This window comes from Heptranchias perlo, chromosome 13 (assembly GCF_035084215.1).
Source record: "Heptranchias perlo isolate sHepPer1 chromosome 13, sHepPer1.hap1, whole genome shotgun sequence".
Taxonomy (NCBI): Eukaryota; Metazoa; Chordata; class Chondrichthyes; order Hexanchiformes; family Hexanchidae; genus Heptranchias; species Heptranchias perlo.
The window spans coordinates 8811135-8827646 of record NC_090337.1 but is presented as its reverse complement, the minus strand read 5'-3'; the positions used below and the strand labels follow the sequence as shown (position 1 = coordinate 8827646).

At 45.8% G+C, this 16512-nt stretch overlaps 1 long non-coding RNA gene across 1 annotated transcript; it reads left to right on the top strand.

Moving 5' to 3' along the window:
• The first annotated feature begins 1124 nt into the window (after nt 1-1124).
• On the top strand, nt 1125-6344 carry LOC137331257 (uncharacterized). The gene is made up of 2 exons (XR_010965407.1): nt 1125-1732; nt 5240-6344. It is a non-coding gene; the product is annotated as an uncharacterized lncRNA (long non-coding RNA).
• Nucleotides 6345-16512: the final 10168 nt, after the last annotated feature.

Genomic DNA, 16512 nt, shown 5'->3' with positions numbered 1-16512 from the left:
GATGGAACGTTAAGCCAAGGCCCCGTCTCTCAGGTGTACGTAAATGATCCCATGGCATTGTTTCGAAGAAGAACAGGGAGGTTCTCCCTGGTGTCCTGGCTAATATTTATCCCTCAACCCACCTCACCAAAACAGGTTATCTGGTCATTATCTCATTGATGTTTGTGGGACCTTGCTGTGCGCAAATTGTCTGCCGCATTTCCTACATTACAACAACGACTACACTTCAAATGCACTTCATTGGCTGTAAAGCGCTCTGGGACGTCCTGTGTTTGTGAAAGGCGCCATAGAAATGCAAGTTCTTTCTTTCATTTTTTTATTTTTTCTGTCGCTGTTGTCATGGCTATGAGTGCAGGAACCATTCTAATTGGTAGCTCTCCTATTCATTACTGGTACTGCAGTTGCTAAGGGAACGTTTGTTGTCTAGCGTGCAATTTTCTCTAACGCGTGGGTGAGAAGAACACAGCTGCACAAATCTGAACCTTGAGAACGCTGTGTTATGCTCATATATGAAATGAAAATAATTCCAGGAGATTCGTATCTCATGGGTCTTATCACAAGCACTAAATAGTGGAGCCCAGTGTATAAAATACGTTTCACAATAATTAAAGAGGAACTGTCTTCAATTTATTGAGTCGCAAAATAGGTTTGGTTGAACAAGGCCCTTCAATCCAGCTGATGTCACCATTCCAGAGTATCCAATCATAACATTTTCCTATTGAAGCAACTAATGTCTCTTAAATTAGTCCAGTCTCCTCCCTTGTTGAGAAATCCATTCCAACTGTTGATTACCCTATGTATATAGAAATACGCCCTGATATTTGTCCTCAGTGTTCCCTCTCAACCCAGAACCAGTGACCTCTTAATTTGTTGCATTGATGTAACTGAAAGCTATGTTTCACATTTACATTCTCTATCCTGTTCAGTATCTTATCTACCAATTTTCATCGCTCCACCATTGGCGGCCGTGCATTCAGCAGCCTGGGCCCTAAGCTCTGGACTTCCCTCCCTAAAACTCTCTGCCTCTCCACATCTCTCTCCTCCTTTAAGACGCTCCTTAAAACCTACCTCTTTGACCAAGATTTTAGTTACCTGAGCTAATATTTCCTTATGTGTCTTTGAGAATCCTTAGGCTTAGGGACCCTAAAAGAATGCTGACATTACCCCTTGCTAAACAGTTCACGACCACTGTATTGCAACATGCTGAGGGTAGAACAATAGCATTCATTATAAAGTATCCTGTTATGTCCTAACAGTGCAGGTGACTTGATAAGACATTGCGCAACTGGAACATTCTGTGGTTTGGAGATGATTGTCTTGTTGAGTTGTTTACTGGACATTGTGCAGCTGGAACAGGTTAATGATTACCTTGACCTTTAAGTGTTTTGAACCAGGGCATGACTACCAGAATGTGTACATGTACCACTTATGATTGGCTCCTGATAATCTGCTGTTATGCTAATATTCTAGCTGTAAATGTATAAGAATGCAACACATTGAATGTAACTTTGCCTTTCTCTGCTGGACTCACTAGAGTAAAGCCCCAAGGAAAATAAAGATCTGTTTAATTCTGAAGGTGTGTTCAAGTCAGTGTTTGCTAAACCAGACTGAGGGAAAAGAATCCAGATCAACATTTGGTGTCAGAAGTGGGATCTCAACGGTCGATCACCGAGAGTTCGCGGAATAAGAGGCGGATCGTCTCGGACACGGAGGAAGTAAAGGGCGCCCCGATGTGAGTAAAACTTTCTTTTACTACTTCGGCTTTCCTAAATCTGTTAAGTCTGACGATGGATCATCCAATCGCTAACCCTCGTGTGGCATCCTTACGAGATCCAGGTCAGTCTGGCTAACACCGGAAGAAACAGAAAGTAGGTCAGTGATTATACATCACTGAGGGTCAGCGTAGTCTGAGGGTCAGCGTAGTCTGAGGGAAAAAGCGAGCTCAAGTGTTGCGCATATACAGCGGTCTTAATTGTTTAACTGTTTAAAGAGACAGGATGGGTAATTGTTTAGATACCACTAATGAGCCAGGTAGTGCCTTGCAGACACTTTGTGCAATGGCTGGCCTTGCCTTGGTTGAGGGAGACGATGATGATTTAGATGAATGGACCCGTTGGCGTCCGACGGCACCCCCAGCCCCTATTGCCCCTCCACCGTACGTTAACATTTACCCACAGATAGGTCCTGATCCAACTGTGTTTATTCCCCCTCCGGTCCCTCACGAGACCGCGGCGGCTATTTTCCCTGCACCTACCAGTACGGCTCAGGTTAACAACCCCTCGCCTGTTCCAGCAATAAGGCAACGTCACAGAAGCCACTGACCCAATTGCCTGGCGTACCCGGAGTAAGACCAGAGACCCATCACCCCCACCCTCTAGCCCCCCACCCATCCCACCTGGCCTGAGAAGACGGAGAAATCAGAGGCAACTGACCCCAAATCAGGAAACGGGCAATTATAGAGACCGACGTAGTGAGACTTTAGAAGAAGAATTATCCTCATTGGACCCAGACTCTGATACTGAGTCATTAGTCAGGACTAAGGCAATCCCTCGGCAGTTACCAATGAGGCAGATGCCTAACCCCGCTTTTAACCCAGCTAACGCCATGGCAGCCGGCAACCCCCGAACAATAGATGTGTACTGCCCATGGAAACCCAACGAAATAATGGCCATTCTAACCAGGATGCCGGATAGAAAGAAATCACCTACCTCATTTGTAGACTTCCTTCGGACCATCATTTCCGTTTATAATGCGGAATCAAGAGACTTGTCGGCATTAGTACAGCAAGTTTTAACCCCTGCTGAGCACGCAAGATTCTTGGCTAACTTGTAGTTTGCAGATCACGCTGCATTGGCAAACCATTATGCACAGAATGATGCTCGCGAACGGGCTACACTTACCGCCTTAACCACCACCCTACAAAAGCCGATTGACATATCCAAGGTCCTAGATACCAAACCTAAGAGGGGTGAGGGAGCAGAGGAATTTCTAGAAAGATTCTCCGAGGTATATTGGAGTCAGTCAGGAGATGCAAACTATCAGGATGGAGCAAACTCGCCCCAATACTGTGCTATCCTGATAAGCTGCCTACCGACTCAGGTCTCTGAAGCAATTAAGACTAACAATATGGACTGGTCTGACAACAGTCCCAGCCAGATGGCTAGGGCAGTAAAATACTACTGGAAAGAAAGTAAGAATCAGGAAAATCAACCGCATGTCAAAATCAAAACTGAGTACGTGATGAAAAAGGAAGAGCGGAAACCCACCCCAGATAGAGTAGGGTACCAAATGGAACCCCAGTATTGTGTCCCAGGATGGGTTGATGGACAAGGGTACGGGTATGTTAGACATCCTAACGGACCAACTGCCCCTAATTATGGCCCTCCGTACACTCCCCCGAGACATAGCTTCAACACTAGAAGAGGAGGAGGGAGACAAGCAGGGTCAGACGCCTGTTTCAACTGTGGTCAGCAAGGCCATTGGAGCAAGGAATGTCCCTCCCGTAGACAAGGAAGAGGGGGCTATATGCAAGGACAACAGCAGGGAGGTTGGCAAGGGAATCGAGGACGAGCAAGATATCACGGTATATAGTTCGCACTCGGTAACGGCACTGTTGGGACAATTGCAGACCCAACACCTTACCATGGCCCGACAAAATAAGTATGAAATTTATCTACTGAACAACCCAAAACTGCATTTTAAACATTGTACTACCATCAACCCAGCATGCTTTCTTACAGAACCACCACAGGAACAAACGGATCCAGGACATGATTGTTTATCTCTGATCAGGGAGGATGCCTCAGTAAGGGACGATCTATCTGACACCCCAATAAAGGACCCGGATGTAACCATGTACATAGATGGGAGTGCATCTATCGGCCCCCTAGGAGAGAGACTTTTAGGGTATGATGGCAATACTGTAGAATCAGCAGCCTTTGAGCTCCCCTATTCCGCGCAACAGGCGGAACTGTTTGCCCTGATAAGAGCTTGTGTCCTTGGGAAAGACCAAAGGGTTAATGTGTACACAGATTCAAGGTATGCTTTCGGAGTGGTTCACGACTTCGGACAATTATGGAAAAACAGAGGGTTTCTGACTTCTGCAGGCACGCAGATTTCCCATCAGAAACTAGTCTCAGATTTATTACAAGCCCTCATGCTACCAAAACAGATCTCTGTCATGAAATGTTCTGCACATACGACAGGACAAACCCCAGTAGATATAGGGAATAGATATGCTGATCAGGAAGCTAAGGAGGTGTCCCAGAAACAGAGGGTGGTTGTCCCTAGAATGATGAGTCAGACTAAAAGCTCAAACCAAAGCAAGTCTCCCTCAGAAAAACCAATGCCAACCATCCAAGATGTCATTAAATTACAGGAGGATGCTCCTGACTGATAAACAATTGTGGAAACAACTTGGTTGTACTTATGACTGTGTATCTAAATTATGGGTCACCCCTGCGGGGCAGACTTGTATGTCAGAAGAATTAACATATTGGGTTATTGAACGTGTACACTTTGCAACTCATTGTGGTGCCAAGGCTACTAGTGACACGTTACTGGCCACATGGTGGCATCCTAGGTTGCAAGCCTTAGCTCAGGGCATCAGTAGTCATTGCCTCATTTGTCAACAACACAACCCTGGGAAGGGAGTGCCTTGTGAATGGGGTAAAACCCCTTTGCCTGAAGGTCTCTTTGAGACCCTCCAGATGGACTACATTGAGTTGGAAAGATGTCAGAGTTATAAATATGTTCTCGTCATTGTTGATGTATTTAGTAAATGGATAGAGGCCTATCCGACTACGGATAACAAAGCCTCCACGGTTGTAAAAGTTCTGATGAAAGAGATCATCCCTAGGTATGGAATTCCAAATCAATTAAGTTCAGATAATGGCCCTCACTTTGTGGGTCAGGTAAACAAGGAATTCTGCACCCAAATGGGCATCAAACAACAGCTACATTTTGCCTACAGGCTGCTGGTTTGGTCGAACGTGCTAATCAGACGTTAAAGAATAAACTGGCTAAACTGCAGGCAGAGACGGGTGCTAATTGGCTCAAACTTCTTCCTGTAGCCTTATTCCAGATACGTACTACCCCGGCCGGTGCAGCAAGGCTAAGTCCTGCTGAAATTATATATGGGAGGCCACTCAAGACCCCATGGAACCAGAACATTCCGAAAACCGTCCACTTTCACCACATGACAACAGAAATGACTAACTATATTTTGTCACTAATCAAGGTATTGAGAAGCCTCCACTCCTGGGTACGAGCCGCCTACGTCGAACTTCCTACTATAGCCAGTCCATCTAAAATCGAGCCCGGAACGTACGTATTGATCAGGAATTGGACAAGGAAAGGACTGGAACCTCGTTGGGAAGGGCCCTATCAAGTCCTACTCACCACCCCGACTGCTGCTAAAGTAGAGGGGAAGAGCGCTTGGGTTCACCTCCACCACTGTAAAGCTATCAGTAAAACTTGAAATGCTAACTTCTCTTTTCTTCCAAGAAATCTTCCCTATACAGGTGTGTCGTGACCAGCCATGAAGGCCTTGCTATGGATCTTCGGCCTTGGACTCTTGCCGATCCTGGGAGTAACCAGAAAAAGAACATGTCGACAGGACCAGCCTGAACGCATACACCATCTATGCCAAGGAGACGTACTTCGGTGACCCAGAAGGATTCGGAAAGTGGGACGTCACCCGGATAGATGGATGTACCGGGCTCCTGAGGCAGCTCCACCGTACGCTAGAGTTGGGAGGTCGATTAGATGGCGGTCTGCCGTGTCATTGGACTGAATAAAGTAGATGTGACCGAGTACGAGGCCCTACCAAGAGGGGACCAGGGACCGATGTACTGATTGGTTATCATGGAATGATAAAAGGGGGGGAATGAGAATCCTTAGGCTTAGGGACCCTAAAAGAATGCTGACATTACCCTTTGCTAAATAGTTCACGACCACTGTATTGTAGCATGCTGAGGGTAGAACAATAGCATTCATTATAAAGTATCCTGTTATGTCCTAACAGTGCAGGTGACTTGATAAGACATTGCGCAACTGGAACATTCTGTGGTTTGGAGATGATTGTCTTGTTGAGTTGTTTACTGGACATTGTGCAGCTGGAACAGGTTAATGATTACCTTGACCTTTAAGTGTTTTGAACCAGGGCATGACTACCAGAATGTGTACATGTACCACTTATGATTGGCTCCTGATAATCTGCTGTTATGCTAATGTTCTAGCTGTAAATGTATAAGAATGCAACACATTGAATGTAACTTTGCCTTTCTCTGCTGGACTCACTAGAGTAAAGCCCCATGGAAAATAAAGATCTGTTTAATTCTGAAGGTGTGTTTGAGTCAGTGTTTGCTGAACCAGACTGAGGGAAAAGAATCCAGATCAACATCTTGGTATCAAATTGTGTTTGATAGTCCCTCCTGTGAAGCGCCTTGGGACGTTTTACTACATTAAAGGCACTATATAAATGCTAGTTGTTGTTGTTGTTTACAAGGTCCTCTTTGGGATGTCTCTTTCTGAGGCTGAAGGATCCTCATGCACTGCCTCTAGAGCCCAGAAGACCTATTTATGTTACAGTGAGCAGAACTGATTTTGATCTCATTTGAACTATTCCATTGTGTGCTTGTGAACAAATGGGAGAAAAGAATTTTAAATGCTCTTACCATTGCCCCATTAACTATAAAGAACTACCTAATATTCCTTTCCAAATTAAATTTAAATTGATGTTTTGTAATTAATATTAATGTCCATTTGAGATGTCTGGACAACATTTTTGAAATGAACATTGGTGTGGACTATAACGAGGAATTCATTCCAATTGTGGTTTGGAGAAGCAGAAACTAAATACACTTTCTCTTTCCCCTCTGTCTTAATGTAAGGTAGATGTCAAATTTTGCTCAATGTAATTCTAGAATTTATTCAATACATAAAAGATATGTGCGTAAGCTGATGCCATAATATACTTTGCTTTGGCATTTAGGTGCCAACTTGTGTGCAAACCCGGGAAAGCAGAACTGAAGAAATGTTACACTTGACACTGGCGATGGCTGGGCCATCAACTAAGTATAATTGAACACAATTTGTAAGAAATGTTGAGATGCTAAATTTATCCTCTTTGCTTCAGAGAATTATATGACTGCTTGTTTTTTTTAGAAGAGTAGAGAAACAGCACTGTCATGCAAACTTGTATCAATTGTTGATTGTTGATTGATGATATCATAAAAATAAGTAATGCAGCTTCAGTTGAATGTATTGCCCGGGGAGCTTGACTGCTCACTCCAGTTATTCAAGTCCAGTTATCGGCTAATTTACTCAGACATGGGCCTAAATTTTAACCCGGAACAACGGATGGGTTGAGGGAGGACGGGCAGTAAAAATTGTAATAGTTTGCAGCGGGAACGAATTCCAGCTCCAACCCGCCGAAAAACGGGTTTCACCAAGACGCATCTGGGTGCGCGCGCGGTCTTCAAAAACGTGGATGTCCTGCCTGCTTTAATTGCATTTCAATTGTGGATGACATTTAAAGGGGTAATTAAAATCGTTCCAGTGGTTAACTCAATTAAATTTTTGTGGATTGAGGCAGACTAACGATTTTAACTCGACGTGAACATGTCTCCCGTGGCCTCTGAAACACGCCATGGAATCAGAGGCGAGTTGCAGTCGGCCCTCATTTGGACATTTAAACTAGTGATTGACACGTGAATAAAAGGTGAATTTTTGCAGCAGGGCAGTCAGTTCTCTCGGACAAACCTTTGGCTGGAAGTTCTTTGTGTTTAGATTGAGATTGCTTTGTTTGCACTCAGAATTCTTGTGTTCACACATATTTACCTATATTTTGGACCCCCTCAAACTGACACCATCAAGATGGGGGGACGCAATGGATTTATTCAGCACCACATCTGAGCAGGAGGCACATCGACATTTGCGGCGGGCATGGCATGCAGTTCTGAGAGTTACAGCTCCACAAGACAGAGGTGCGCCACAAGGACCTGCAGAAGAGCGGAGATGGGAACAACGGAGGGGCCGACGTCGCAGGAGGCACTACCCACGTGAGAGGGTCTACAGGCAGAGGTTGAGCTTCCTGGACCTCTCTGTGAGAGCAGGGCCTACACAGGTTCGGATTGAGTCGGCAGGTGATCGCAGACACCTGCAGGCTCCTTTGTGCAGAGCTGCTCCCAGCTGGGCCTGGTGGCCATGCATTGCCCATCAGAGTTAAAGTCACCAATGCCCTCAATTTCTTTGCCTCCGGATCTTTCCAGGGTGCCACCGGGGACATCACCAGGATCTCTCAGTCGTCTGTCCATAAGTGTATACGACAGGTCAGCGACGGCTTGTTTGTCAAGGCATCTGACTACCTCAACTTCCCAATCGACGATTTCAGCCAGACTGAGAGGGCAGTGGGTTTCCACTCTCTGGCTGGCTTCCCACAGGTACAGGGCGCAATTGATTGCACACATGTAGCAATCCGAGGACCTCCACATGAGCCAGGACCGTTCGTCAACCGATAGGGATATCACTCCATCAACGCACAGCTGGTTTGCGACCACCGGAAGAGGTTTCTGCAGGCATGTGCCAAATCCCGTGGCAGCCGCCATGATTCCTTCATTCTGCGCAAATCCAATATCCCGACCCTCTTCCACGCACAAGACAGACTTAATGGCCGGCTCCTTGGAGACAGAGGATACCCCCTGCAGACGTGGCTCATGACGCCTCTGAGGAAACCTATCAGTGAGGCACAGCAGCGGTACAACGACAGTCACATCACCACCAGGTCTGTCATTGAACAAGCCATAGGAATGCTGAAGATGCTCTTCAGGTGCCTGGATCGATCTGGGGGAGCACTTGAGTACTCACCAGCGAGGGTGTGCAGAATAATACTCGTGTGTTGCTTCCTGCACAACATCGCTCAACAGAGAGGGCTACCGGTGGATGAGGTCCCATACACTCAAGAAGCAGCCGCAACTGCCATCAATATTGAGGAGGGTCAAAAGGAGGAGGACAACAATGATGGGTGAATCATTGGCAGAGCAGCATCTCACCTGGCTGCTCGTCATAACAAGGAGTCACTCATATTTGATAGATTCTCATTGGAAGATCTGCAAAGTGACTACAGCCAAGTACTCAGACCACCTGTAATGACCACAGCAACACCCCCCTCCCCCCCCCCCTCCCCCCCTCCGGTTCCACAAAACAGTCACACAACCACACATACACCCACTGTAAACGCACCCAATGGGTGGCATCTAGTCTCACCGTTAATGATGAAGGACATGGAAGGGCACGTCCACAAAAGGGACTCATCAATGGGCAAGACATGGCAGTGGTGGTGAGAATCACAACATTTAATGTGAATTTAACAAAAAAAAACGAATATAAATGAAAAATATGACAGTCTGTCATACCCTCGGTGATTACAAAACCTTCCACTTCCTCTTTCTACAGCTTCTACATGGTGCATCCCCTATGTCTGCAGCAGAGGTAGTGGCAGATTGCTCAGATTCATGCCCTGACTGCTAAGATGCTTTCAGTCTACGACCTCTGGATTTTGGAGCCCGTGAGGGCCCCTCCAAAAACTGCTCTACCTGCACCTGTGCAGGGGCAGACATGCGATCTGAAGAGGAGTAGCATTGAGAGAGGGGCAACGGTTGAGACGTGGGAGCGCTTTGAGTGGCATCTCCACTTCCATGTCCCCTTTCGCCATCATCCCTCTCCTGGACCAGGACCACATCACTCCATCACCCTGCTGGACAACAGTTTTGAGGACATGTGTGATGCCTTCTAAAGCCAGTGCTGACGTATCTGTCTGTCTGTTTAAGGTGGTAGAATGTTGTTCACCCTGAGTCTGCACAGCCATTGCCAGGGCTTGAATGGACTCATTTGTGAGCCATTCTTGAAGCTCAATGGAGGCTAGCCTTCTCTTCATCGCAGATATTCGCACAATTACCTATGCCACCAGTCCACTAATGCTGGAGGTGGACTCCTCCAGCCTCTGCGTTAATTTGGAAACTGAGTGTGTAAAGTCTTCCAGTACGTCGCAAAGTTGTGTCTGTACCTCTATCATTCTCCTTTTCAAGGATGGCCCGAGGGTTCAGCATCTGTATCAAGCTGAGCAAAGCTTGGAGAGGATTGCGCCCCCCGACACGGACTCTCCACCGCTGCCCCTGCCACCAGTGTCTGCTCGTACTCACCAGGTGACAACCCAACTATCTTTCTAAGGCGGCTCACCACCACCTTCTCAAGGGCAATTAGGGATGGGCAATAAATGACGGCCTCGCCAGCGACGCCCACATCCCATGAACGAATACAAAATAAAAGGACCCACCGAGGTGTGAGTATCTGCGCTGGTGTATGGCTCATTAAGATGTGACGGTGCACCCTCAGAGGGAACTCCTTTGAGGAATCGCCCTCGTCCACATCTTCAGTCAGTGTGAGTGAGTGAGGGTGACATGGTCAACCAGTGGATGCATTGCTTTGGGTCATGATGACAATGAAGCAGCATCAGAGGGTGAGTATTAGACAGATTGATCACGTTGGATCAAGATTAGGGTGAGTGGGAGATGTGTTTGCACAAATCGGGGGATGAAGAAATGCACAGAGAGTGAAGACAACTTGAGACTGAGCCTTAAATGGGTGTTAGGAGTGATGTGATGGAGTAGGCTTCGCAGGGCAGTGTGAGGGGGGAGATAATGTTCACCACAGAATGCAGGTGAATCAGTAACTGTACTCACTTTTCCTGACCTGGTTAGGTCATTAAATCTCTTCCTGCATTGCAGGCATGACCGGGACACCGTGCTCCTGCTGTTTACCTGGTCTGCCACCTCCAGCCACGCCTTCTTTGTGACAGGAGGTTTGTTCCTCCTGTCCGGTGGATATAGGACCTCCCTTCTGTTTCTCACAGTGCCCAGCGATGTTTCCAGGGCAGTGTCTGAGAACCTGGGTGCTGGCTTGGCTCTGGGACGTTCCTTACTCATTTTTGCCTCCTTTCTCCTTCAAAATGCATTGTTGGAGGGGCCCTTTAAATAATGGGCTTTAAACGCGTCATGCTGGTGCGCAGACCGCCCGCTACGCAGCTTGAGGACGCGAAACCCGGAACTTCAGTTAAGCGGCTTCAATTGATTGGCGATCGCTCGGGACCATGCACAAAAATTTTTCCAGGTTCCCCACCCGCTCCGGGGCATGGTACATCGGTGAGACCATGTAGACGCTGCGACAACGGATGAACGGACACCGTGCAACAATCGCCAGACAGGAGGGTTCCCTCCCAGTCGGGGAACACTTCAGCAGTCAAGGACATTCAGCCTCCGATCTTCAGGTAAGCGTTCTCCAAGGCGGCCTTCGAGACACACGACAACGCAAAATCGTCGAGCAGAAATTGATAGCCAAGTTCCGCACCCATGAGGACGGCCTCAACCGGGATCTTGGGTTCATGTCACGCTACACGTAACCCCACCTGCGAAAGAAAGTTATCTGTTTTTAATACAACTGGTCATTCTCTCTCTTTCTCTACCTTTCAGATGTTTCTCTCTCTCTCTCTGTCTTTGGGTTCTGACCGTTTGTATATTCAGTAGTCTTGTATGTAATGTTTCTCTGTCTGAACACTATTCAATTCATTTGATGGCCTTGATAACGGGCAGTTGGAAAGATTATCTGTAATCACCAGGCATTGTTCTCTGACTATATATGCGGTACCTTTCAGGGAATCCCACACTCACCTGAAAAAGGAGGAAGCCTCCGAAAGCTTGTGATTTTAAATAAATCTGTTGGACTGTAACCTGGTGTTGTAAGACTCCTTCCATTTGTCCACCCCAGTCCATCACCGGCATCTCCACATTTAGGATGATACAGCACGGAAGGAGGCCTTTCGGCCCATTGGGCCTGTTCACTTCGCTCCTCTTCTGCCAGTGCTAACTCACGCTGGGGTACAGTTTCATGGGTCGCCTTTCGGAATCTCAGGCCGCGTGACTGTTCTTCACATATGAGCCTGGACAATGACTGTTGGCAGACTATTTGACCGTGGAAGGATAACACAGACAGATCTAATCTTGTCCTCACACAATAGGACTTACCGGATAGCAATCAAAAGTGGGAGCATTGTCTATTTATTTCCTTCCTAGGAACATACAAAAGTGCTGGGCAGGGAAAGACCAGCTGGTCAATCAAGCCTGCCCCACACTCACGATGGCTGGTGCATCCTGACTGGACACTTCCCAAACTCCACAGGTTTGTTACCTCCTGGGAGAGGCAAAAAAACCAGAAAAACACAGGGCGATTAAGGGTTAAAAAAAAATACGGAAAATTCCTCTCCGACCCCTTCAGGTGATCGAATCCAGTCCAGGAGATGACATGGACCATGCTAATGTTAACCTTTACACTAACCTTTACATGGAGGGCTATTGTACCATCTTTACTACCTCCCTAGTTGAGATCAGCTAACTCAACATGAACAGGGGTTCAAAACCTGGGCCCTCCTGGCTTGTAACCTCTAGATTTTTTTTTTACTGGGCTATGCATTTATCGACTGAGCCACTGCGGTGGCTCCCTGAACGCAAACTGTTTTCTGAGCTCATTATACGTAGGTCAGACTATTGCCCCCTTTGGAATATTGGAAAATGTTTTAAATCGTGAAATAAATATTGAAGAGGGAATTAGACAAACACTCAAAGGAGGAAAAAAAGGGTATGAGGAAACGGCAAGGAAATGGGCTCGGAGCTGGTACTAGCACAGACATGATTGGTCAGACGGCCCCCTCCTGTGCTGAAATTTCAATGATTCTATAACTGTGCCAGAGTTCCGAAAGTCGGAATTAAAAGCATCATTCCACATCAATTTCTTACTTCTTGGAATGTACCCTTTTCATTTAATTCTCTAAACTTAAATTTGCAAGCTGTGTGCCAGGTCAGTGAAACTACCTCTCCATTTACAATACCTACCCCCTGCAGCAGACGCATCACTCCATTTACAATACTGGCACTCAGACATTAATGAAAGCTTTTAAAAGATTTAGTTTAACAAGCGTTTCACCGAAAGAGGACCTCAAGGTTATTCAGAGACTTTTATTTCTGTGTAATTTGACCACATTGAAAATGCCACCATTCTCTATTTTTGAAGACTATCATCAAGATTAATGACAAGCCGAAAAATTCTATTGGCCGAATTGTTCAGTCCATGAGATTATAATCACCAGAAATGGGATTCAAGAAGCCATTATTTTGTTTCATATGAAAGCATAACAGAACAGACGCAGTACTTAAGGTTCAGCAACTGTCTTTCCTTTACATGACAAGCAACAGATGTTCCCCTAGCAACCACACTGCCACAGATGGCACTAAATAGGTTAAGAAGGACCAGGACAATTTCAAGTTATATAAGGCCAGATCTAGTTTAGATGGCAGGAGGTGGTGCTTTTCCCAGAGAAGAGTGGACCTGTGGAACAGGCTGCCGGCTCGTGCGGTGGACACCGATTCATTGAATTCCTTCAAGCGAGAGCTGGGCCTGTTTCTGGCTGCGGTGGAGATCACCTCATAGAAGAGGTAGGTACAGCATGACATTAATCAGGCCCAGAGTGGTCTCCTGGAATAGTTTTGATCGCCGAAGGTAGGGGGTCGGAGAGGAATTTTCCAGATTTTTTTCCTCTTAATTGGCCTGGGTTTTTATATGGTTTTTTTTTTGTCTCGCCCAGGAGATCACATGGCTTCCGGGTCGGGTAGGGAGTGTAAATATTGTGATGCACAAGGCACGGCAGTTGTGTGGGATAGGCTGAATGGACCTGAGAGGTCTTTTCCTGTCCGTCATTGTTTGTATGTTCGTAGGTTCAAACCAGTGAAAGGTGAGTTGAGATGATAAGGTGATCTTCTTCCCACAAAGAGTAATCAACACTTGGAGTAGACTTCCAGGTCGGCTACTGGAGGTGGGAACCTTAGAGGGATTCAAGAGTCAGTTGGATGCTGTGACTGGGAGACTGTAGGATTATTTTCTTATGGATGGATGAACAAGGGTAGGCCAAAAGGCTGCCTTCATCTCTATTTAACTTGTGACCTTTTTAATGGAATTTAACATTATTATGTAATTATATGTGTATCCAGCAAAGGGAGCCTAATCTTGGAGTTAATGCTATTATTGAATGGTAAGATCCTGGCTGGAGTGTAGCGGATCAACAAGTAAGTAGGTGGCTCGTGGTTTCTGTTTAGTATTGTTCAAACCCAATTCTACATACAACATTTGGTGATGGGAATTGACAAAAAGCATCTGCCATTAGTGAGGAGAAAAAAAAATCCGTGTGGAAAAAAATTCTGTTTGAATATGTGCCATCAGCCCTGGCTCAATGGCAGCACTGTCGCGTCGGAGTCACAAGGTCCTGCATCCCATTACTTGAGCACTTAACCCAGGCTGACACTCCCAGTGCAGTACTGAGGGAGTGCTGCACTGTCGGAGGTGCCGTCTTTTGGATAAGACATTAAATCGAGGCCCCGTCTGCCCTCCCAGGTGGACGTAAAAGATCCCAGGGCACTATTTTGAAGAAGAGCAGGGGAGTTCTCCCAGGTGTCCCTCAACCAACATCACAAAAAAACGATTATCTGGTCATTATCTCATTGTTGTTTGTGGGACCTTGCTGTGCGCAAATTGGCTGCCACGTTTCCTACCTTACAACAGTGACTTCACTTTAAAAGTACTTCATTGGTTATAAAGTGCTTTAGGATGTCCTGAGGTTGTGAAAGGTGCTATATAAATGCAAGTTCTTACCTGTGTTTCTATCAAAATGCCATCAGTTATGCTTATCCTGTCTGTATTTGGTGCGCATTCTGATACCTCCTCAGTTGCAATTCATTGGTAGAGTTGGATGTACTCTTGAAGGTTTCATCACATGACCTCCCGGCCCGCCCAGTCCAATAGCCTTTTTTCCCATCTTCAAAATTTTTATAACTAATAAATGAAAGTGTTCAAAGAGAATGAAGAAGAACGCACCATTTATTTTTTCAATGGCCCTTTGATTTTTTTTTTTCTCCCGGGTTTTGTTCGCAGCAGTGTCCTGGAGATTAATCTTTAATTCCTGGAGACTCCGGGACAATCCTGGAGGGTTAGCATCCATAGTCATTGGCCAAACTGGCTTAACAGGTTCGAGAGGGGGCAATGATTTGATTTACTATCGCTGCACTTGAGCGGAACAGGGCTGCACTCCCATAACATAGTGGGGAGGGATTACAACAATTTTTTTGACTGATACGGGGGAGAGTGATGATTGCAATGGTGCCAAAACAGCACTTTCCAATTATTTCGTGCCAAGAAAAACATTATGCATGAAACAGTCCCCTTTTGTTGGGCTCAACTAAATGTGGGAGAGACGGTTGATCAGTTTTGTACGGAACTAAAGGAACTGGCAGTGAAATAGAAGTTCCATAATGTAGACCATGAGTTCCAAACACAGATTATTGAACCCTTGAACTTCAAAGACGTTGCGTCAACATTCTTTGGTCTATTGGGTACAAATGCGTAGACCCAACAAAGTATAACATGCACTCGCACCCATTGCTTGTGCCTTATCTCGTCCAATCACTGGACTTGTACCATATCTAAAGGGTTTCAGTGTATATTCTCCGCTCACCAGTCTCATCCAGGATGCCACTGAGCTCCTATCAATGATTAGTAAATGTCTGGAATTCAAAAGATAAGCAGTGACGACTCCTCATAGTTGATTACTTTGAACTGTTTTTCTCTTGGGAAGCACTTTGTCTAGATATAGAATCAAAGCACAATGAGTTCTGCACAAAGTGTGCAGTGATTGAATGGAAGAGATTATATGTGCCATATGGCGGCTGCTGGACTACTGACTCATATTTGACATATTAACTTCTTTTTTGAGAGATTACCAACACCCAGTAACTAACATCTTACTGCTGCTGCCCATCAGCCAGTTGCGGGTGCGTCCCATTTTACAGATGGAAAATCTGATCCCCCACGAGAACTGAGTTTAGCTTGCGCCCAACCAAACAATGCTGCTGATTGTACCCAATAAAATCAAGCAACTCCCCTTAATTCTTGAAGAGTACATCACGGTTTGCTGTTGGGAATTGATGACGTAAATAAGACTAGATGTTCCTCCTGTAGTCACACCTTGTGATGGTCAAAACTATCTTGGTCCAATGGTTTGAACCTATAAATATCGTTAGTCGTATCGGAAAAATCTCAGTATGTTGAAGCCGTCTCAGGGTTTTGACTAATTGCAGTGTAGAAAATGCCGGCAAACAGGAAATCTCTCGTGAAAACAACAGCTACGATGGTTGTGTCTTAAATTAGAGAAAGTCAGCAATGATGCAGCAGATTTTGAAGCTCGCAAAATTGCTCTGTTAAATGTGATGCTCTTCAGATTATCGTCAGATTTTTCTTGTATCCTCTTCAGTCTCACCTGTGTCTTTCGTATAAAGTGCTGTAATTGCTTTACCTTTATCAGAAAGTTGTGGGTTCAAGTCCCACTTCAGGGACTTGGGCATAAAACCCAGGCTG